This window comes from Molothrus ater, chromosome 3 (genome assembly GCF_012460135.2).
Source record: "Molothrus ater isolate BHLD 08-10-18 breed brown headed cowbird chromosome 3, BPBGC_Mater_1.1, whole genome shotgun sequence".
NCBI classification, from domain to species: domain Eukaryota; kingdom Metazoa; phylum Chordata; class Aves; order Passeriformes; family Icteridae; genus Molothrus; species Molothrus ater.
The window spans coordinates 87292172-87316776 of NC_050480.2; the positions used below are offsets into that span (position 1 = coordinate 87292172).

General features: G+C 44.1%; 1 protein-coding gene across 2 annotated transcripts in view; it reads right to left on the reverse strand.

The window, feature by feature from the left end:
- Positions 1-22168, reverse strand: part of ELOVL5 (ELOVL fatty acid elongase 5) — a 39489-nt gene extending 17321 nt beyond the window's left edge. The window contains exon 1 of one of the 2 annotated variants that reach the window (XM_036380637.1): positions 22098-22168. The gene's annotated coding sequence lies outside the window, so the exon portion shown is untranslated. Of the gene's footprint in view, positions 1-20861; positions 20884-22097 lie in introns of those variants that run through there. The other variant, XM_036380638.2, reaches the window with a different exon arrangement.
- Between the last annotated feature and the right edge of the window lie 2437 nt (positions 22169-24605).

A 24605-nucleotide genomic window follows, 5' to 3' on the forward strand; every position in this document is an offset into this window, starting at 1 on the left:
CATTACCAGGTAAAATTCATCCAACATCAGTAGAGTGATCAAATGTCATCTGTCAGGTCCTCACACAGCCACTGTTTATGGGTAGCACCTGGTCTGTACATGGAGGCACCCATGTTGTGGTACCTCACTATGGTTAAAGCAGGAAAGAAGCAGCAACACTGTCCACAAGCAGGGACAACTGTGCACAAAGCTGTTCCCAAGAGAAGAGGAAGTAATTTTCTTCTTGATTAAGAAAAAACAAACAAAAAATAACCACCAAAAACCCTAACCAAAACAATAACCCCCAACTATCCCAATTTCCTCTTTTCTATCCAGAACTGTACTGTACTTTCACTAATAAAATTTTATCCACTTCTAACAGAATGGTTTTCACTTTGTGGTGTTTCTCCTTTCCTAAAGTATTAATATTAGGAATAATTTTTAGCTATGAGAAAATAACATAAGCAACACAAGCTGTCAGTATACCCACAGCACCAGCCAAAACAATTACACAAGCTTATTTGTACTTGTTAAGAAAAAAAAGTTAGTATTTTCTTTTTTTTTTAGTTTTACCTAAATAAATATTTCCCTTCCACCTGTGCAAATCCCGTCTCTAGGGGATTTCTGATTTATGAAAGTTAAATTAATCATATATCCTCTGGTTTTGGTCAGCTGGGACTGAAACCTCAATTTCATCCAGGTCCAACAAGAAAAGCCAAGCAGGATCCAAATTATGCTTTCTCCCCAGTCCCAAATGGGACTGGGAGCCAGTGCTGAAGGCCTGCAGGGGCTTTGACTTCCCATGGGACCAAGCAAATACAAGGGGCTTAGTCATGCATTTCCACTCTGTGGTCTTCTTCCCCTCCACTGCAGGGCCCCAGGCAGGAGGAGGCCAACAGGCTCCCTGAGCTCCCTGAGCACTTCTGCCTGCACCACCAGCCACTGTGCCCTGCAGGGCTCTCAGGGACACACAGGAGAGACTTTCACTTCCATGTCATACTATTGGGACTACAGAAAGCCACAGGAACATCACTGGAATCTGCTCAGCAGGCACAAACAAAAGGGCTTGATTGAAATACCCAGAAGTGTTAAAAGTGTTTTGCAGCCCTAATTCTTACTGGTTTTATTTTCTGACTTAACAAGCCCAGCCCAAGAAAGCAAACACTTCAGAATAAAGTGCATTTTTGGGATTATGTCACCTCACCAGCTATGGTACTATGAGCACTTGTGTGAATGGCCACAGCACTGGCACAATGGTGTCCCAGGAATAAGGAAACATAACTTGTGTCACCAGAAGCACAAACATCAGGAAAGCTGTGAGAAATGAGTATATAATTACAAGGAGAAAAAAAGATATTTAGAGAAAGCACCTTTTTTATCATCTCATCATTTTTTTTCATTTGTCAGCTATTAAATATTGCCACGAAACCCACTCTCTGCTGGATGATTCATTTTGTTGTTTGAGATCCCCACTTAAACAATTTGTTGCTCTTTTGATCCAGTACTAATTGGCCTAGTTATGCAGCACTGCATCAGGCAATAATCTGCATCTGACTTTAACCTTGCTTCTCACAGGCAAAGGCTTCAGATGGCAGAGGCTGGTACAAAACCAAAGGTTTGTTGTACTAAAATATACAAAAAAGCTCATGCCAGAAGTGACTTGCTACATCCATTGCTACATTCACTGTACACTAAAAATGCATATATGTAAATCAAACAAGTTAGAAACCAGAAACAAACTCTGCCTAGCTATAGTAAAGACAGCAAGAAATGAAAGTCCACATTGAAGTTCTCCATAAAACTGAAAGAAAAAATCATTCCCCAAGAGGAGGAGGCCTCTACAGAGGTCTCAGCTTTTTTGGGCTGGTACCCTAAAGCAGCTTTTTGTGGCAGCATTATCTGACAGCAGATTGTAAAAGACACAGCAAAGGAAAAACTACTCCTGGTGTCGATTTCCAGAATTTGCAGAAAAAGAAATTGTTTCAAAAGGAACTCATTTGTGTAACAGAAAAACAGAAGGAAACAATCTGCTTTTGTTCGAGAGGGGGTCATGTGAAAATGCATCAAGTCTCCTGCCAACAGCCACACAACATTAAACACTGCTTCAACAGCAGCAACTACAAGGGTTCTTTTTAAATTAGAATAGTTTCCCAATTCAGAGAAACATCGACTCCCAGAAAAATTAAACCAGTGGCCATTTGAAACACTGTGATTGGCCTGTTTCCTAATACTGAAAGTAAGGTAAGCAAATTCTGCAGCTGACCGCACACATGAGAAGATCAGCAGCTCCTTTACCTACAAGTCATCCCACAACAAGGCACACTATTCACAGAATCATGGAATGGTTTGGAAGAGACCTCTGAAGCTTATCTAGTCCAACTACCTCACCATCTTCCACTCAAGGTGCTCAGAGCCCCATCCAATCTTGGAAGTTTTTGTGCATGGGGCATCTATCACCTCTATGACCAATTTGTTCCAGTGCTCCAATGTCCTCACTGAAAAAACTTCTTCCTTACATCTAGTCTAAATCTGCCTTCTAGTTCAAAACCATTGTCCCTTGTCCTAACCCTACAGTCCCTATTAAAAAGTTTGTACCCATTTTCCTTGTAGGCCCCTTTTAGGTACTGGAAGGCCACAATAAGACCTCCCTGGAGCCTTCTCTTTTCCAGGCTGAGCAGCTTCAACTTGCTCAGCTTGTCTCCATAGGGAGAGATGCTCCAGCTCTCTAACCTCCTCTGGATCTACTTTAACATGTCCAGGTCTTTCCTGTGCTGAGGACCCCAGAGCTGGATGCAGCACTCCAGGTGGGGTCTCACCAGAGCAGAAGGGCAGAACCTCCTCCCTCATCCTACTGGCCACGCTGCTTTGGATGCAGCCCAGGACACAACTGGCTTTCTGGGTTGCAAGCACATGTTGCCAGCTCTCCTCTACCAGTTCCCCCAAGACCTTCTCAGCAGGGCTGCTCTCAATCCCTTCATCCCCCAAACCATGCTGATGGTTGTGGACTTCCCCACCCCAGGAACAGGACCTCACACTTGGCCTTGCTGAACCTCATGTGGCTCCCAAGACTCACTTCTTGAGCCTGTCCAGGTCCCTTTGGATGGCACCTCAGGCATGTCAACCACACCCCTCAGCTTGGCTGTTGCCAAACTTGCTGAGGGTGCACTCAATCCCACTGTCCATGTCACTGATGGGGACACTGAACAGTACTGGTCCCTCCACGGACCCTGAGGGACACCATCAGGACTCTGAGTCGCTGACCATTCCTCTCTGGAGGTGTCATCCAACCAATTCCTTTTCCAGTGAACAATCCACCCATCAAATCCATATGTCTCCAATTTAGAGAGAAGGATGTTGTGGGGCACTGTGTCAAAGGCCTTGTAGAAAATGACTGATTACATGAATAGCCTTATTCAGTACCTACAGTCAGGGAAAAAAGACCCAATTGAGCCACACAATGCTTTTTAAAACATGTACCTCTATATACACCAGCTCTATATACACCAGTTATTTTTTCCTAACCCGCCTTTCTACAATGGAAAAATAAATCATCCTCTCTGCCACCAATTTTTACCAGCGCAATAAGGCACTTGACCAGGGCAAATTGGATCAGAGTCTGGAAGACATTTCAGTCCTCCAAGTCCAAATATCTAATCCATAAAAAAAACCTATCTGATGCTTTAAACAAACAAAATTACTGGACTTTAATTCTGCAACACAAACATAACAAAGGGTAAACTTGCACCTTGCCCCAACAAATTGAGCAACATCATTGTAATACTACATTTTCAATAATCCTCTGGATTTTGACAGACAGGTTTTTTTTGGATCTTTTGGCATCCTGGGTTCATTTCTGGCACTATGAGCTGAGACAGCCACCATGCTCCAGCAACCACACAAATATTTGGGCAGCAGATGTGAAGCTCTGTCCTACTGTTTAGTCCAGGCATTGATAGCCCTGGTGCTTCTTGGTGTAACAATCAAAAATACAGTTTAAAGCCTACACAGAAACATGCTTGTCTTGTAGAATACACTTCAAAAATTTATTTATAGAAAGTGTTTCATACAGGCTACCAGCACTGACAGCCTGCTCTTCTAATGCATGTAAACTACTCTCTGAGGAAATGGCTACTACATACTGGAGGACTTAAACCAGTTTCTGCCCTTCAAAGGAAATTCTCCCCTACGCTTTCCACAAAAATGCATTCTAGAGGGTTTATGCTATGAAGTAATTTAAGAATTCTTCATCACATTTTGATGGTGTTTCTTGAGTTTCTTCCTGGAGTAATTTTCTAGGTGTAAAGATGATGCACAAAAGTATAAAGGTTTGCTTTCTATCCCATGGCACCCTTTTTAAGCAAATCAAACAGCAGCAAAAAAAACCAAAAAATTTTAAGCTGAAAGCTCAAAGCACTGGAGAGCCTGCTCCCCTTCAGAAGCATCCTCCAGCTCTCACCCGGCTGCTCAAGAACTCCCTGAAACAGATCCCAGTTTTCACAGCTAAGTGCCTGAACTTGAGTTCTAATAAAATCCCCAAAATAGGCATCTAAATAATTGTTCTGGCTTCTGAGAGAAATGTGCTGTCAGGCCTGGCTGCTCAGCCTATTTGGAAAACAGCCACTTTCTGTTCTTAAATTAGGACTTCGAAGCCTAAATTTAGGCACTTGCTTTTGCTTTTGGAAATCTTGATTTGTGTTTTCTCTTTAAAGTAATGTTTCCCAGTCCCTGCCACTGCAGAGGTGACTCCTCTTCTTCCTCCAAAAGTACAAACTATCCCTCCTCCAAAAACCCAGTGATCACACTGCTGTTTGCTTTTGTAGCTGTACTGGAATTGAAAACGTTCGGCTGCTTGAGAACTGGAAGACAACACTGAGAATCAAAGCTGTCACCGTTTTCTGTCCATTGCCAAAGCTGCCCAGTTTCTCCTTTCAATTCCCCAAGCCCTAACTGCCCCTTGAATGTGTTCCCTTTGCCTTTCAGCTTCCTGCCAACTCCAGATTACCCTTTTCTTCCTTTTCTGAACACCCTCGTAGGGCCCAACCACGCTTAATGTTAGCAATAGAAAGGACGTCAGAATAAGCTATAGTCCATATTGATCTGAAAGTGGAGGTATATTTATTTTATGGGAGACCAGGTGAAGCATGAGTGCTGCAGATTTTGCACTTAAATTTTGTTAAAATACAAGAAGATATTTTTAAACTTTATTTTGAATCTCTATCTTTAGCAATGTGATTCAGGTTTTTGGCCCCCTGGCATCAGCAGCAAACCCTCCAGGATCCACAGTGCTGAGCTTTCACACTCACCAGCAGCACCAGCATAAAAAAAGTTTAGAAATAATTAATTTGTATAAAATTCAGAGAAGTGTAACAAAAGTGGGACAAAGGAGAGAAGTTAGTTTCAAACAGTTAAACCTCAGTGGGATTTCAAACCATTTGAAAATGCATGGTTTAAAGAAAGACTTTGGGAAGGGGTGTATATAGGGGGTAATATATAGGAGAAATGATGTCATGAAATTACATATATATATATATATATATATATAAAAAAAAAATATATATATATATATGTGTAATTTCATGACATCACTTCTCCTGTCATTCCATTCCCTCAAATCCTTCAGTAATAGTTACCTTATTACATAAACAGAGATGTGGTAGGAAAGTATTTTACAGAACAGAAATAAATACAAGAAAGAATACTGCAAAACAGAATAACTAATTGCACTCAGTACACAATACCTCATGAAATCAGAATCTAATGATCTTCAGGTAGGCAAGTTAATAGAAATGATAGGTTCTTGCAATTTTATTTACACCTTCAGCAGATCTAAAATAGCTCAAATTAGGATTCGACTGTCCTAGGATTAGAACACTCACACAAAATTCATCCCTTGCACTCAACAGCTCTTGATATGGCATGAGATGACTTCAGACAGAGGGAAAACACCAAGGGTGATGGCCAAGCAGGATGAGCAAGTTAGAAACAAGCACATAAACACACTCATGGAAGTATTAAGAATCAGAGAAAAATGGTTCATGACTGCCTCTACACGCCAGAAGGATGTATCCAGCATCCATCTACAAACAAGGACATTTCATGCTGCAGACCCCCCTGAGCAGCAGCAGATCTGGCATCACTCAGCACTATGGTTTTCACAAGAGGATGCATTTTCTTGCAATGAAGTGTCCAGGGGGTATATCCTGTGCCTGCACACTGTGCCCATACCCCAAGCACTGCAATCCTGGAGACCTCCTCACTGCTGCCAGCTTACAGCCCATGCTGTGAGAGCAACACAGCCAAGACTGAAGGAGCATCTACAGAAATAAAATGTGGAGGAAGAAAAGGCAAAGCATGCAGGTTTATTTCAACTGCTGTAATTGTAATAATTTCGACAATTGTAATTGTAATATTGCAAATGCAATTGCAATTGTGATTGCAATACAGCAATGACACTGCAGAGAACTTCTGCCTAGGGTTTAAGAACTGCTTCCTTTTTATTAAAAAGAAAAAGAAAGTGAAAACAGAAGAGTGAAACAGAAGAGAGTGTCTGTAACAAACTAGGTTAGATGAAATAGGGGGAATATGTACATGGCACAAGAGCAACAAGGTTGACTTTTTGTAAGAAAAGCCAAAGCACAGCATTTGCTAGATAGCTTTGCTCAAAGCCCCCCTCCCAAAGCACTATGGGCAGTGTTTATTAGCAGCTACTTTTTGAATCTGAAGCTCCATCTTTTTACAAAAGCTGTGCTGGTATTGTAATTGAGAACTTGGGGGTCCTGGCTGATGACAAGTTGAGCCTGAGTGAGCAGTGCCCTGGCAGCCAGGAGGGCCAATCCTGTCCTGGGGGGCATCAGGGACAGCATGGCCAGTTGGGCAAGGGAGGGATTGTCCTGCTCTGCTCTGAGCTGGGCTGGCCTCACCTTGAGCCCTGGGGGCAGTTTTGAGTGCCACACTATATAAAAGATATTTTAACTATTTGAGAGCTTCCAAAGGAGGGCAACCAAGATGGTGAAGGGCCTTGAGGGGAAGCTGTATGAGGAGAAGCTGAGGTCACCTGGTCTGTTCAGCCTGGAGGAGACTGAGGGGAGACCTCACCGCAGCTACAGCTCCTTGTGAGGGAAGGAGGAGGGGCAGACACTGATGTCTCCTCTGTGGTGACAGTGACAGGAACTGAGGGAATGGCCTGAAGCTGTGCCAGAGGAGGTGTAGGTTGGATATTAGAAAAAGGTTCTTCACCCAGAGGGTGGTTGGGCACTGGAACAGCTCCCCAGGGCAGTGGTCACATCATAGCCTGACAGAGTTTGAGAAGTGTCTGGACAATGCTCTCGGGCACTGGGTGTGACTCCTGGGGATGGTCCTGTGAAGGGCCAGGAGTTGGACTTCATGATCCTTGTGGGTCCGTTTCACCTCAGCTTATCCTGTGATAACTGCAGCTCACAACTGAAAATTAGCCTCAGGAGGCCTGGGAAGCTAAAGACAGTTGAAAAGATGAAGGGAAAAAAGCTAAGTCCAGACCTTTCATTTCTGGTTTCATATCTTTCATTCAAAAGCCACCTGCAAGAAAGTCTGATTTTTTTTTCTCTCCTTTAATAATGGGATTCCTGTAATCTCTGTGATTACAGAGGAGAAAAATAAAGGTACATTCCCCAAAGCCTATTTTAATGAGCCTTCTTGGTCAAAACATTGCATTTTCTAACAACAGAACCAATGAGACTACAGTCAGTAAGACCAAAAATGGAGAAGCCCAGCTTTGCAGGACCATTGCATTCAGAGCACTGTGTACTAAAGACAGTAAGCTTCAACTTACCTCTTCTTTAAATGCCCATGCCTCATAACTGCATAATAAAATTTAAAAATAAGTAGGAAAAAAGTGACAAGTGGGACTTTTCATCCACATGTCCCTCATTTCCTCCAACACCTGCAGCTGCACCACCAAATCTGAACACCAAGAATATTTGTCATCCACCTGCCCACTTCCTCCTGCCAAAATCCTGCACTCAGGTCTGAACCCAGGGGACATCTCAAGAGTAAAACTCAAAGCATGGAGATATGTAACTCTTGGTTACCTCCTTTGCATTTAGTAGTTTGACACATGAAAGTTTGCCATCTAATTTATAAAAGTACTTAAAATTCTCCTGCACGTGTTAAACACTGTACAAAGCAAAAAATGGCTGTGTGCAGTTATTCTGTAAACAAAGCTTAGCTATAAAAAGGTTATCTCAGGTTCACATGCTGACTAGATACAGCAATCCAATGAAAACTGGAGGAATTAGAAGACCATGAAAGCTGAGCATGACAGTCACAAAGGTAATGCTACACCATGCAAATCTGACTTGTACAGGGATAAGAGTGCACATAAAACCTGAATTAAGATGCCCTCCTAAGATGTGAAACTACAACCCCTGTGTTCAGGTGGGTAACTGACACCTTTCAGAGGACCACTTGTGTTTTGGAAAATAGATCACACTGAAAAAGCACACAAACAAGTCACCCTTAGGCAAGCTACACTATGTTAAGTATTTATTTATGTGCTTACTCTATTTCCAACGCTTGTGGGGTTGTACCTGGAGTGCTGTGGGAGAAGTGAAATTCTCTGGAGAGCCCCAGCACACAAAATTGCATGCAATACACTGAAGTAGTTACACCCCTCAATACAAATTAATTTCTGTAAATTTACCTAAAATAAGAAAGGATGCATACTGGCACTATAAATGCACCCCATTTCTTTATACAGTCACCCATCCTATGAGAGGTCAATCTTAAAACTTTTCTATGTTCTGGCTGTACACCTGTGAGACCCTGTGTGGCTGCAGCTGTACCAATACTTGGAGCCTTCATTCTGAGATGCTAAACATCATAACATCATGCCAGACTGTACCATCATACATAAGTAAACAGTACTAACAGAGGTCAGGTAGGTATGAATGACAGCTAACTTTAAATAAAAGGTACAAAAAAATTTCCTCGTTTTCCCACCATTCTGAGAAGAAAAAAATTTTGAAAAATACTTTAGGTACAAGTGTTATGCCATGGCATTGTGCTGCTCAGGACAGAATCCTCACCATTATATGCCCTGTTAAACCCCCTGTCTTCAAAACAGTAAAAAAAAAAAAGGCTCATTATTCAGAAAATCAACTACCTTTAAGATCTAACTGCCTTTCTAAAGGAAAAAGGTGCTAACACTATAGAAAGCAAGTCTTTTGACCTTGTTCCTGCCCAGGCTGTAGAAGGAGTACTGAAAGTGAAGACAACATGTCCTGGCATGGGGATGGAAAACAAAGAGACAGGAGATTTCTTACAGGTGCATATGTGCATTTGTCAGATCATTCCCCCACAGCTTTCCCTTCTGGTACAACACTTCACACATCTGTAAATTGCTATTGTTGCCAAAGCCATGCAGCCAGCTGATGGCATTTCTGTTATAGAAGCTCAGGACTGCAAAGCCTGGTGAGTCCTGAGGAGCCGAACATCCTTGCCTGCACCAGACCCATGTCAAACCAACTTCTGCTGAGAATTTTTGGGGTACCAAACCATTGCTGTAACAAAGGCCCATGAAAGAGGACTGAGTCCTCGAGAAGTTAGAAAATAAAGCATTGGTACCTGCACATTTTCTTTGTTTGATTTTGGCAGCACTTTCTGAAATGTTACTTCATCAAAAGACCCCGCTCCAGGAGGCAAGTACTGCAGTTTCTTGTATTTTATTATTTGCTTTAAGGGTAGAAAGACCAGCCAACCAATTAAAAGGAAATTCTGTAATGGTACAGCTGTGTGTGATCTTATCACTTGCTCTTTCTATGAACTTTAAATAAGACTACTGGAGGAAAAAAACTCCACATATCTGGCAACTTCCAAGATGTTTTCTGCAAGCTCATAATATAAAAGCTTCAGTTACTTGCAGAAGGCAGGCAGTGAATTCTAGGAAAAGGTACCTTTCCTCCAAAGTTTAGCCACTCTTTCTTTCAATAAGAGGTATCAAATTCTTGGTGCAGTGAGAACCCTGCTGCCATTAAAGTCTGTTCCAAGGAAGAACACAGCTAAACTGAGCCCCCAGCTCCAGCCCCAAGATGCAGAAGGTTTTGCTTCATTTGCTTCCTACTTTCACAAGCACTGAACAACAGCAGGGTCAGCACTGTAACTTGATGTAATATATCTGCTTTAAATACAGGGACAAAGCAATATCCAGCCAAACAGCAGGAGACAGGTTTCCTTCCCAACCCTGCAGCTATCCTATCCCATTCTCTGCAGGGCAGCAATCCCCTGAAAAGTGGGGCACCAGACATGCCTCCTCTGCCTCACAATGTGTGTAAAGCCTCTTAAACAACATCTTCAGCAACTCACTCTCCTAAAGATATGCATCTCCATCCATCCACTTGTGATGCCAGCTCATGCCCATCAGCAGCCCTCAGGCTCAGAGTCATCGCATCACCTGATCCTTGCTCTGGCTTCTGCATTCAGCCTGGTCCACTCTATAACCATAACCACAAACCATCTATGCTGCCATACCCAGGGCATGTGCAGGAACAAGGAACACACAAGAACAGATGTGACACAGCTGCAAGGCTGCTTTTATTCCTTCCCTACTCTCCACCATGCCTTGGTGGAAGGAACCTGAAAAACTGAGGTAGCCCCAAAGAAACCAACCAAGCAAGAAGATCAGCTTTCAGCTGGGTCCATTGCACTGCTGATTTACTGCAGGAGAAGCAGCAGCATGATGAGAACATGTGGGTGATGAAGAGGTCTTACATGGCTGAAGATGAGCACAGCCAACACACTGCACCCAGCAAGGAACCACAGCAGAAAGAAAGGCAAATGAAACAGACAGACAATGGAAGATGCAGAATGTCTAATGCAGAACTCTAAAATGCTATTAAGAGGAGGCCAAAATAAAATGCATTGCACAATCAACATTTTACATAGAGGAATGGTTCTAGTGAAAAGTACAAAAACTTGCAGAAAAAAGAAAGCACAAAGTAACAAAAGGTCACACAGGATATGTCAGGCAGAGCTAGCTTAGAAGATTTCTTAATTATAATTGTAGCAGCAGGAACTGACAGATTATTGCACCGGAAAAAGCAAACAAAAAAAAACCCCAACCTTGATATGTTCAAACTATGAAAGAGACAGATCTTAGGATGTGTTAGCCTGTTTCTGTCTTGATAACTGCAGGGCTAAGGATGGTCTCAAGGCAAGTTAGGCAGGGGAAGGGGGAAAAAGGTAACCATCAAGAGACCAAACACATGAAGAAACAACAAAACGTTTCTTTCAAGGAAAGATAACTTGAATGTTTCATTCAATCTAAACACAGCTAAAGTATTCCAACAGAAATGGGGCTAATGAAAATAAATACACAGAAAAAGACTGAAATAAAAAGCTAAGCACACAGTGAATATGATGAAAACCTCTTGCTACACCCTGGCCTGAAGGGCTTGAGGACAGAAGGGAAGAATCTCCTTTATTTCACAGCTTTATATGTTATACTGTAAGAAACATGTTGTGCTGTAAGAAACAACAAACAACAACCCTACCAGTGATTTGAGACACATCTTGAACACAGTAACCCAAGACTAAATTTCAGTTGGAAGTTTGACTTTCTGATAATACTAAGTGTTTTTCACTTGATGCCCAAAGCTTATTATTAAATTTATTAGATGACAAAAACACATTGCTGTGCAATTGGTGATTTACACATAGGAAACAATGCTGACTGCAGCAAAGTGAAAACCTTACTTACAGTGTATAAGTGCTCATGTTCTGCCAGGAGTGAAAGGACAGAATCAAGTAGTGTTTCATCAGCAACACTTGTAAAGCAACTCTTTAAACTCTGGGCAAAAGATGTGCTTTTTAGCCTCTATATTAAGACTCTATGCATTAAGTATAAAAATATCAACATATTAGAAATTGCTCAGCAAGTAAACCCTGAGCACATTCTGAGTACTATTCTGAGTGTACCTATTTCATACATGTTTTGTACAGACTGTGTAGGATACAGAATAATGTTTCAGACAATAAAATTGCTCTCTCATGTCAGCAGCTGTCTCAAAGTCTTCCCCTCTGGAATCTCACCACAACCACATCTCTATTTTTACTGTGTGCTAAAAGTAAAACATGTTTTTGTGCAAAAACCTCTTTCATTAAGCAATTTTCAAGTGCCAAAACACCATTCCTATAGTTGCAGGTTATTTTTCCACAATGTTCTTATCTCTGTGTAATACAAGCCCTCCACACAGATGTGTCATCTCTAAACCAAACAGCAGCAAAAGTACCCTTCAGTTAAACAGACCTGTTATTCTTGACCAGGGAGTTAAATGCTCAAGCTCATATCCCCACACTGGAACTAGTACGTGGTGGAGGAATAAGGGTGGGGTAAAAAACAAAAATTAAAAACTATCAAAAACTTTTGTTAATATTCTACTCTCACGTTAATGACTGACAGCTTAGGTGGGAATTTGATAAGAATCTTAGAAGAGCAGTGATGCTGTAAAGTGAGGATGTGCCAGAACCACCAATGGCTGATGAAGCTTCACTGGTTCAGTGCAAAACCCAGCCTTGCTCCTCTGTTCTGCAAAACAACCCTTCATGGTGTTGGGTGAGTCAGAGTTTAAAACCAAAGACTGAAAAAGAGATACAGACAGACATACAAAAGTGTGAAAAGTGTGTTTTTGCAGCAACAAAAAATTAAGTAAGGAGAGGGGTGGAAAACCACATCACACCTCTGCTAGGCTTCTTCACACGTGCAGTTGGCCCCTTAGTCACTGCAGGTTCAAAGAGGGTCATCTCCTTCCAAGGCCATGCATCTCTCCTTTGAAGGCAACACAACACTAAAGGATGTAAATAAAACACTCCAAGAGGATTGTTTTTCATAGACAGTAAAGTGTAATTAAAATCTGGAGACACTACTGTGTTCTCACAGAGAAACATCTCTGTTTCTCACCCTTCAGGATCCAAAACTGTACTTTAACAGCTTCCTAAATGTATATTTTAAGACCCAAAGTTAATCCCACGGATGCTTAGAAAAGTGCACTGTGCTATATGCAACCGATACCTGAGCTGATGCATCGTTTGAGCCTGACGTGTTTTGTGAAGCCAAGAAGCATTCAGTCTGCACAACTGGAAATTCATCATAGCTCTGCAATTGTTCAATGAGAGTTTAGATTTGAGTCTCTGATCTAAACAAGTGGAGCACTGAATTTAGAACGTTTGAGCCAATTAAGACAGACTTTAAAAAAAAGAGAAGCATTTGAAAACAACATTAGCAGTCCCTTCCTGCACCATAATGCAGCCACTTAGCAGTGGTGAAGGAAGAAGAAATCAATACAAAGAAGTACCAAAGGATATTATTTTTATTCTGCAAGGCATGACCAGACTTGCAGCCTGCTTTTGTGTGCTTCAAAGGGAGATGATGATGGTTTTGAAAGGGCTAAAAAAAGAATAAAGAAGTTAGAGGTTCTGGGAACCTGTCAAGTAAAAGTGGAGAATTGGGTATGGCCTCTAGAAAAATTACTGGGAACCTAATGAGGGCTGCAAAACCAGAGGACAGAGTGTCATGGTTTGACCCTACCTGGTAAATAACACCCCACAGCTGCTTGCTCACCCCTCTGCAGACCTGATGGAATAGGGGAGAGAATCAGAAAAAGATAAAGCCTGAGTGTTAAGAACAGTTTAATAAATGACTAAAATTATCAATTACATTAACAACAACAATAATAATAATGAAAAAGGAGATAAAGAGAGAGAGGGAGGAATAAAACCTAAGAAAGACAAGTGATGCACATTACAGCTGCTCACTACTCATTGACTGATGCCCAGCCCATCCCTGAACAGCATTGGAGCCTCCAGCCAACTCCCCTCAGTTTACACACTGGCCATGACATTCTGCAGTGTGGAATATCCCTTTGGCCAGTTTGGGTCAGCTGTTCTCCTGATTGTGCTTCCTCCTGGTCTCTTATGCATCTGCTCACTGGCAGAGCATGGAACACTGGTAAGTCCTTGATTTAGAGCACACTCTGCTCAGCAACAATTGAAACATCAGTGTGTCATCAACAATATTCTCATACTAAACCCAAAACACAGCACTGTACCAGCTACTAAGAAGAAAATTATTCCAGATGAAACTAGGACACACAGCTCTTACTATTTAAACTCACATGACAAGTGGTCTGACACCATCAACTCTAAAAATGACTTACAGCCATGCACAATTTTTACTTATAAGAAAGTAGAGAAAGAAAATTGCAGCAACAATTCATGCATTAGCAGGGCAATGATCTACACTGAAACACACTGGCCTTTCTGTGATTACCTGTATTACTATTATTTTACTCCTCCTTTTTAGCTGAACAAACAAATGCAGTACTCCTCACTGACTTGCTCAGTGCCATCTCTCTCAATCTCTGTGTAAGGATCTGCCACCCTGTATTGCTGGTGTTCCCTCGTACTTGTGTTCTCCTCTGGTCCTTACACTGTGTTTTAAGCTCTTGCAGATGGTGATGGAGACACTCACATAAACCTTCCCAGCCCATGGCTGAGGCCTGGCAAACCCACCCACCCCTCCTACAGCCAGAGCAAACAAGAGGCTGCAGAGGCAACCATGGTCTAAGCTGCACCTTCTGGGTGGCAAACAAGTCAGAATTCAAAAAAATACTAAAAAACCTGCTCAAATCTTTTGAAAGAGGCTTTTCTGCTTAGGCATCTTACAGACCCAGAGAAAAAAATCTGTAAGTAACCAGGCCTACTGTACTGGCAGCTTACTTTCTGTCATTCTATCACATATGTTGATAAAAAAAGAACATTCTGCACCATACTGTACAAACACAAGTATTTTCCCCATTAATGAGGCTTTATGCATGCACAAAGCCATGCTCACAAGATTAATGCAAACCTTAACAACATGCCAAAATGCCACTGTACACCAAGTGAATCAAGGGATAAATGTAAAATGCAAGGGATAAATGCATGACCCTAATTTAGGACAACCAGATGAGTCTGCACCAGTTCACAGGGTCTGTGATCAGCTAAGAGCAAACTCTCCACATCAATACTGCAAAACAAAAATGAACCACCAAACCACAATCAGACATTCACCATAAGCATCTGCTGCCCTGCAACCCACAGAAGCACGTACATAAAATGCAAGCGCAACTTTCACTGTGTCCTCCAAGCCAAATCCAGACTGGTGTGCCTTTCCCAACAGTGGCCCTTCCTCACCAGCAGGGGAGCAGCCATGTGAATGAATTGACCCCACAGAGCGTTTCCAGCAAGCACACAGGCCATGCCCCTGAAGTAACATGACATTTGAACTTCAGCATGCAAAAAGGTTTCTCAGGTTTCTTTTTCTAAAGGGCAGGACGATGTTAAACATTGAAGAATGTCATCCTCCTAACCAGTTAAAGGTTTAATTATTGTTATTTAAGTCAAAGGTTCTCCCTACTGTTTGGCAAGGAGATGATTCTCAAAATGATGATTTGAAACACTAGTATTTTTAAAAGTAACCCAAGAGCAAGAAATATTCCTTCAGGAAAAGGTTAACTGAAGGTTTCTGATTCAATTATGTGCACAGAAGTAACATATCTAAAGGGAAGCCTACATAGATCAAGGTACAAAAGCTTATAGTTTCCCAAATCTTCAATGTCTCAAGTGAACCCAAACCTGAGGACACAGGATCAGCTCAAGGACTAGACCTCTACTTTCAGACCACTATGGTGACGATACAGTAGTGGCAAATGTAAATTTCTTTTATTAATTTCTAAGAGCTGATTTTAACTCAGCAGAAGAGCTGCTCCTCCACAAAGTTGTGGTCTGCTCCAAACCTTAACTGTGTGGCATCTAAGGGAAGAAGGTGTTTTCCCACAACTAGCACTTGCTAAGGGCTCTTTAGGCAACACAGGCATTAGCAGAAATACTGCTTTAACTCAAAATGCTTCCCAGCAAACTTTTAACAGCAAAAAGTGAGGGAGGAAAAAAAAAACCCAACTGGTAAACTTGCTTGCTTATGAATTAACTAGCTAAACATATGAGGTGTATTTGGTTTAATAAACTAAACTACATTATTCTGCAAAATAATACTTGTTAGTTATTGTCTAACCCTGATAACATCCTTAAGGTGACACAAACAAAAATTCCCACTGGCATACAGAAAAGCTGGGTTGTTACCTGAAATCAAGACTACCTCCTTTTTGAAATCAAGTAGATGTTTTAAAGCAGAGAGCCTGAACATGTGCACAGGAAGAAAGCAATTACCCTCCAATGACTGCAAAGACAGCTGGCAAGAAGAGAAACAGTTTTCTCAAGGTCAAGAGGGAGAGGAGCGCTTCCAAGTGATAACAGAAGAGCAGTCACTTTGCTCAAATCACTGACCCAGAGTCTCAAAGAGGAGGGTTATGCAGGGATCAAAGTGCAGGGCACAATTTGAAAATGCAGGAAGAAAGGTTTATTCCACATTTGCTATATTGCACAAGCAAATTTTATCTCCTGAAAATTCTAGGGCAAGTCAGCATATTTAGCCACTGCCCGTAGCATATCAGTTGGCAGGCATATGTTTGATACAAAGTTTTGACATAGAGGTCAATTAAACACAGACAACTTTAGCTTAAATACAAGCTCATGAAATGTCTGTATAATTCTACCTGCCCAGTATGCCATTGGTCATTAACAAAACTATCATTAATGAAGCACAAACTCTACAGTTAATAAAGTTTTAATAAGGGCATGAAAAATATCCAGTTGCAATGGGATGTCAACTCACAGCACTGAGCTCAGCATAAGTAGGATGATTCATTTCTTCATGGAGAAGTGACAATTGCACTTAGCAGCACACATTTTTTGTAAAATCTCTACACCTGGTAAGAAGGTTTATTCCTGTTTCACACAAGTCGACTATTTCACCAAGAAAATAATTCTCCAATGCATCCAATACAGCAGGAAAGCATTTACCAACCACATACTTCAGACAAGTTTGCTCTTGTGCTCTTATTTGCCCTGTAAGATAATATGTTCTAAATGCGAAAACACAAACAGAGAAACCAAGGCAATAAATTTCAGGAGATTAATTTCATTAAATAGATATAAGGAGACCCAATGCATACACAGTCGACAGCAACTTTACAAGTTATTTCCATAATAAGACTGAAGGCAGCATTTATTTGATTTGTCAATCAAAAAAATCATGTCACTGTTTGCATTACCCTCATCAAACAAAGACCTAACTGCTGTCTGTTGGATGATGGGAACAGGCTTTGGTGCCCTCAGAAACGCAGCTATAAATCACTTTTACCAATCAGCACTCAGGAACTGCAGGGATGTCAGCCCAAGCAATGCTCTCTTAACTGTATTGCTGCAATACCAAATTTAAACAGCCTTAGGAAAGGTCATAGCAAAGCAATCTGACCTGGAAAAAAGTTTTTAAACAGACCAGCTTCTGTGTAATTCGTTGATTATTCTTTTCATTTGTCCTTGTGTGTTCTTCCATTTAAGGGAAAAAGCATTTTCAATGCTAGTGTGCATCAACTGCAGGAATCTCTGCATTTTTAGCACATTTAATAATCACAAAACAAATTAGCAACTACATTACAAAGATACATAGTCAGTTTTTTGAAGTGTCTGGATGCACAAGGAGAAGTGTGCTCTGAGTATCATGCAGAAAGCATCAGTTTCTTTAGTCTAGTATACAGCAAAACAGCTCTGAAAAGCTTATGCTGCAGTCTGGAAGAATGTAATTTTGTACATTGTAAAAACAGAAAAACAAAAACTGCAAGAGCTGAGGCCAACAGCCACCATGGTATTCCTGTCTAAACAGTTTTATAGATCTCATCCCCACACAACCAATTCAGGACATGGTAATGGCAGAAGGTAACAAAAGAGGATTGACATTAAGAAGACAAAATGAATAAGTTGTTATGCAGGGGAGGTTACAGTAAACAGCATAATTACCTATACATGCCTTCTCACCCTAAAGGAAGAGCTGCCAAATCTAAGTGGAACTTTTGTAGCTGTGAAGAGCCAACATTTTGCTTGTGATCCACTTTAAGACAGCAGGAGTAAAACAACATGCCAAGAAAGAATAGGTAGAGGTATTTGTGGCTCTTCTCTTCAGCAATGAAAGAGCACCCCTGCCTCTCCTAGTTCAAAGTCAGAAAACAAAACCTCCATGTCCTGAACAAAAAAAAAAAAAAAACAAAACAAACCCAAAAATCCAAAAACACACCACCAAGAGCCCATTCACTCCAAAGGACTTTCTCAGTACCAAAGAGCCTTCCTGGCATGAGCTGTCACAGGGAACACAGCACAGGCACTCTGGCTTCCTGCCCTTGTGGTGGAACCCAGACCCAGAGAGCTAAGTCCCTGCCGTGTGGGCAGCAGGGTGACACCTGAGATGGCTCTGAGCCCACCCTGCCACACCACCAGACTGCTCCTGCCCTGCCACGGGGCAGGCAGCAGCAAGAGTGAGTGCTCACTGCTGACATCCTTTCAGCACCAGGTCCGAGAGGATCGGTCACAGGGGACAACAGTACAGAGGCACGACCCTGTTTTAACAGGGCACTCTAGGCAACTGCTGTTTCTCTCCCAACATTTTTTCTCAGGTGGGATGCAGACAGCATTAACTGGGAGATTTGCTTTGTCTGCCACCGAGTGAGGGTTGCTGAGACCACCAGAAAAAGGCAGAAGACAAGTATTTTAACCTTGTGCTTTGTCTGGGTGTCTTTTTTTTCCACCGAGCTCAGCAGAAACAGAAGCTTTTGATGTTGCAATGTTTACTGCCCCAAAAATGAGGAAGGTAAAGGAATGAGGTCAGCTCAGTACTTGAGAGCATTTAACCAATTAGCAACTGAATGTCCCTAACAAGGAATATGCTTGCAAAGGGGCAGTTCTGGATCACTTAGGCTGGGATCTCCATCTGTGGCTGCTGGACTTGAGCACCAGATCAGTTTGAAATCCTAAAATATTATCAATTCCACCTTCATTCCCAAAAATCTGAATCTTCAAACATATTTTCAAAAATCTGCTCCTAGCAAGTTGCAAAAAAAGGTGCAAATAAAGGAACTGTCCAGAGGCCTGATGGATCTACAGTACTATTTCAATTTTTTTTTTTGTTGTGTTATCTTTCAGTTAATTTCTCTTATAAACAATACAAAATGAAAGTCAACAAGGAAAGAAGAGATCACACTAGAGAATTCAAAATATTTTATTTCAATTCTGGCTGTACTAAAGACAAAGAATGTAACAAGAAGAATTCATGCTGAGAAATTTAAGAACAAGATCAACTTAATAAAATTGTATAATACTAGACAATAAGTAAACCCAGAGACTGGTCAGACAGCACATAAACTAAGTATTATTAATGATGCTATATTTAAGTACCAAATATGCATGAGTTTTAATCAAAGATAGTCCATCTGATCAGCTGCTGCTAGGTAAAGGCTAACTTAACTCACATAGTGCATCTGTTTTTTAAAAAGCAGCATGAGTCACAGAGACCATCAGGCAGACCTTTGCCAGCTTGCAAGACAAAGCCACATTGCATATTCATTTCACTGTTGCTCTCCCTAGTTGCATTTGAATGGTAAAATACAGGAGACTTAAGTCAGAACATATGACAAATTCATTTAGCTACTTATGAATAAAAAACACAAAGAGCTTCCAGCATGCATTACATATGTAATGTGTGCTTTGTATGAAATTCAGTAAAGTCAAACAAAATTCTGGCATCTCTTCTAGTGCTCTTGACCAATATCAGCTGGCACAAACATCCCTGAGAGCAAATCCAAGCTTAATTTCAGCAAACTCAGCACAGTGGTCCTTTTCATTTGCTCCTAAGTTCACATAAAGTTAGGAAGGGATCTCCGCCCAGCTGACCCCATCTATCTCCAGGTACCACAAGTTTAAGGTAAAATCCTCCCTCTGTGCGCAAGAACAGCTGCCTCCAGCCAGAGTACACGCACTGGCTACATGCTGCTCTGAAAGCAGACTATGTCTCGTGTACGACAAATACATGAATACTCATATTAAAAATTCCAGCTTTTATTGCTAAAGAGCATCAGACGATCACGTGTGCCACAGGCTGACTCTCCCCGACACAGCTTCAGTTGCTGTTAGCAGCAGGTGAGCCTGCACCAGGACTTATCTCTAGCTATGGAGTATTTCAACAGCAGAGGAAAATCTCGGGCTGTGACTTCACCAAAGGAGCGAGAAGGACTTAGAGTGAAATACATCGCAAAACTCCTCAGCGTTATTCACAAATTCTTACTTAAACCAAATAAATCCCCTCTCTCTATGCTAGCAGCTTAATACTGATGCAGCAGCACCACTAGCCCCCATCTACAAAAACCTGGCAGCCGCCAGCCCTCCACCCAGCCGCGGCCAGCGGCGATAACTCCAGCCGCGGCTGCCAGTCCTGGCAGGAGCCGCTCTGGCAGAGATAACCTCACCCTGGAAGCAACCTGGCCCAAAACTCCGACGAAAGCGGTGCCGCCACGGGAGACGCCTGCACGCTCATCCTCCTCTAGTTTCAGCTGCAGGGCGTGTTTCCATTTGCACAGAGCGGTTTTAGAGACTTCCTGATGGGAAGCATCCCAAGTGCAGCCATGCCCCTGCCTTGTTTTCCTCGCCATCGCTAGGAGCCGGCTGAGCTCTTAGCTGGAGTTTTCTGTCACAGCCACGAGAACTCGGCCATGGCACAGAATCCCACGGCATCAGAGAGCACCCGAAGCACTGAGAATACAAATGAGCCGTGCGGGGCACTGCCGTTCAGCGGCGGCCGGGGCACGGAGCGGGCAGCGCACACGGCTGCCGGAGGGAGGGAGGGAGGAGAAACGCCTCTTGTCTGCCAGGAGCCCCATTGCTGAGCAAGCCAAGGTGCTACTGCTCCTGCTCAGGTCTGCAGAACTGACCTTTTGTCTGCAGACTCACAGCACAGATCGATAGCGGAAAGCTCTCTGGAGCGGGATCCTCAGATGCTGCATCCCTGGGAATCAGGGGAAAGGAATGAGGGCAGAAAAGCAACAAACGCAGGCAGAGAAGGAGAAGACACACTGCCCAAGAGAATACTTCACATAACCCCAGGCACTGCTTCTAATGCTGCTGGTACCCGAGGGCTTCCAGGAGATGAAGAGATAAAAGCAAAGTCATAAAGTTTTTAAGGAAGTCCCTGCACAGGCATCTGACACACTGACACATTTCTGTCGTCTGCCCTTTCTTTTCTGCTCATTTCCTAAGGCATGTACGCTTTAAACACCTAGGTTTCTAAACGGGCCGGCCCCTTTCAGAAGCACTGCACATCTCCAGGGCTGAGCTCTTTCCTGGTTTAACGCGGCGTCTGCCCTGTCCCACACTCAGACCCGCGAAGTACCGAACTACCGTGGCAGCGGCTCCAGTTCTAACCCAGCAAGGCGGTCAGGGGCGCTGGGCAAGAGCTCAAGGAAGAAGGAGAAGTAACAGCCTTCCCTTCCGAGGCCGACGAGCCCTTCCGCTGACACCGTGCCTCTCCGCCGGGCTGCTCTCCCGGCCGGCAGCGGCCGCCTCAGCGGGCCGGGCCGGCGGGATGCACACCCCGCACACCCGCCGCGGCGGAACAGGACGGATCAGGGCTTCTGTCCGGAGCCGTGGCAGCGCTCAGCCCTCCGCGAGCTCGCCGGGAAGGCAGCTACGGCCGAGGACGGGGCTGAGGTGCGGGGTCTCCTCCCTTCCTGCCCCTGTTATTTCACCCCACCCCGTGCCCCGCACGGCGGAAAGCGCTGCCGCCGCCGCCCGGGATGCAGTATCCATGGCAATGCGGGATTGCATCATGCTTTTGATTAAACCGGGGAAAAGACGCTCCCGGCGAGAGCCCCGTCCCTTCCGCCGCCCCGTCCCCTCCCTTCCCCGGCCGGCCGGCCTGCCCGCCACTGCCGGCCCCGTCCCCGGCCGCAGCCCCGCCGGGCACCAAGCCCCCCCCTCCGCTCCGCGCACGGCCAGCGCTGCCGCCGCACTTGTTGCACGCCCCGCGAAGCGACGCCCCCCGCCCGCCGTGCCCCCCGCCCCCCTCGTCCTCCGCATCCCCCTACGAGCCCGGGCGGCCGCGCCGCATCCCATCTCCGGGCGGGGAGCCCCGGCGCTGCGCTCCCTCCCGGCCGGGGACGCGGCCCTACCTGGCGGCGGCGGCGGCGCTGGGGGCGGCGGACGGCACCGGCTGGTCTGTCCCGCTGCGAGCCGCGGGGGCGGGGCCGGGGGGCGGGCGCGGGGCGGCGGGCCCCGCCCCCCCGCCGGCCGTGGGCTGACGGTGACGTCAGAGTGGTGCGGGGGGCTCACGGGCGGCGGCGGAGGGGCGCTGTGACGTCACGGCGGCAGAGAGCCAATCGGGCGGCGGGGGCGGCTCGGGAGCGGCTCGTGCCGCCCGGGGCTTGGGGCCGGCGCGTCCAACAGGTCCCGGGCGGGACGGGGAGCGCGGAGCCGGGAGCCGGGAGCCGGGAGCCGGGAGCCGGGAGCCGGGAGCCGGGAGCCGGGAGCCGGGAGCCGGGCCCTGAGGGCTCTCAGCCCGGCCATGGCAGCGGGGGGCCCTGTGAAAAACAATATCGGACCATGTAATTAAAGACTCTCATAATGAGGTGAGCCGCGGGCCTACATTAACGGTCCCGGGCAGATGTACTTGGCGTTTCCTGTGTTTTGAAGTAACGGGCTTCGCAACGTGACAGCATTTTTGAATGTAAGCTCTGGCTGCAATTAAGTAAATAGTATTTTTAACTCAATCATATAATAAACCCGCTGGTTTTGCTGTGTAATTTACATGCATATGCTGAGCTGGTCCCCACAGTGTCAGATGTCTGAGGAAGGAATCTCAAAGCACCCTCTTTGGCTCCTTTCCAATGGCAGGGATGCTCAACAGAGGAAGAAAAGTTCTGTCCATGCTCTCCAGACACTTCGTTGCCTCCCCGAGGTCCTAACGGGGCAACAGTGAGGGTTCTCAATGTTCCTATGGCCAACAGGAAGAAACCAGTTTATTTCTTTCCCTCTCTCATGTATTCCCTTGTGATGGAAGATGACCTTTAAATTTTTTCCCCTCTATAAGAGTTTGTTCCATCTCTTTGTTAATTAAATGAAAGTGCTACGTAAATAAAGAGCAGCTTTGCTTTGCAAAGTAGAGGAGTCAAGCAGCAATTTGCATGGGGTTTATTCAAGATCAAGTATCTCCACTCTATGGGAAGCAGTTAGCAATTACCACATTTGGTCACCACAATATAAAAAGGACATCAAGCTATTTGAGACTATCAAAAGGAGGGACACGAGGATGTGAAGGGCCTTGAGGGGAAGCCATATCAGGAGTGGCTGAGGTCACTTGGTCTGTTCAGCCTGGAGGAGACTGAGGGGAGACCTCACTGCTCCTTTCAACATCCTCATGAGGGATAGTGGAGGAGCAGGCACTCATCTCTTCACTCTTGTGATCAGAGGCAGGACCTGAGGAAATGTCATGGAGCCAAGTCAGAGGAGGTGTAGGTTGGATATCAGAAAAAGGTTCTTCACCCAGAGGGTGGTTGGCACTGGAACAGCTCCCCAGGGCAGTGGTCACAGCACAGCCTGACAGAGTTCAGAAAGCATTTGGACAATGCTCTTGGGCACTGGGTGTGACTCTTGGGGTGCCCTATGCAGGCTCAGGAGTTGGACTCAATGATCCTGGGGAGTCCCTCTGACCCAGGATATACTATGATTCTATGAGTACAATAATGCAGAGTGTTTCCCAGTGGGATCAGAAATTATGTTCCTTAAGCTTTCAGGGATAAGACAAAATCTCTCACTAAAGTAAGCACTGAGGCTATGCCACTTGTTATGAGTAGAAAAGTTGTCCATTTTTTTTAAGGTTGCAGAGTTAACAGGTTAAACCAATTGCTGCTAAGTTGGAGTTTTAACTATTTGTTGTTAATAATTTCATTCTGTAATCACCCTTTGTTAATACTTTTTCTTTAATTACCTGTTGTTTATGGTAAGAAATCCCTCTTCAAGTATCACCCTGCTGCTTCCTGGAAAATGGCACCCGGGACTGTGAGGAGGAGGTGACATCGGGGCAGGTATGCAAATGTAGAAACACCTCACCAAATCTAGCAGGAAGAACCCCTAAAACAACGAGGAATTAAGAGATCTAAGTGATGTCTAGAGGTGAGGAACTGAATTCAGTGTCTGATGAGATCCTTTTTACCTTTCACCTAATCTAAAGGATGTTGGCTAGAAAGAGGACCTCAAATGTCAAAGTGAAAAAGTGGGAATCTCTGGCTGCTGTCATGAGGACAGAAGCCCCAGCTTTGCTTGCAGACCTGGGTGGACACAGCTGCACTCTTCCTCCTCCTTGACGGCGAGAGCGCAACCCATTGGTTGTCCCCACCCAAGCTGATTTTTAATAAAAGCATTAAAAAGGAGAAAGATCTTCTGCCCTATTTATTTCACCACTGTTCTTTAATCTTACTTCTTTTATTAGAGTAAGATGTTAGGAATGCTCTTTGATTGATGTTGCAGGAGTTTTTCTCTTTTTTTTTGTTTTAAAGCTCAAATCTATATTTCCCTGAAGGACCAAATCCTTGCCTATGTGTTTTAACACTTTGGAAAAAACCCCCAAACCCTATGAAAACCAGCACAACTGTCAGGTGAGTGTGCCTTGCTGAAGGCCCTTT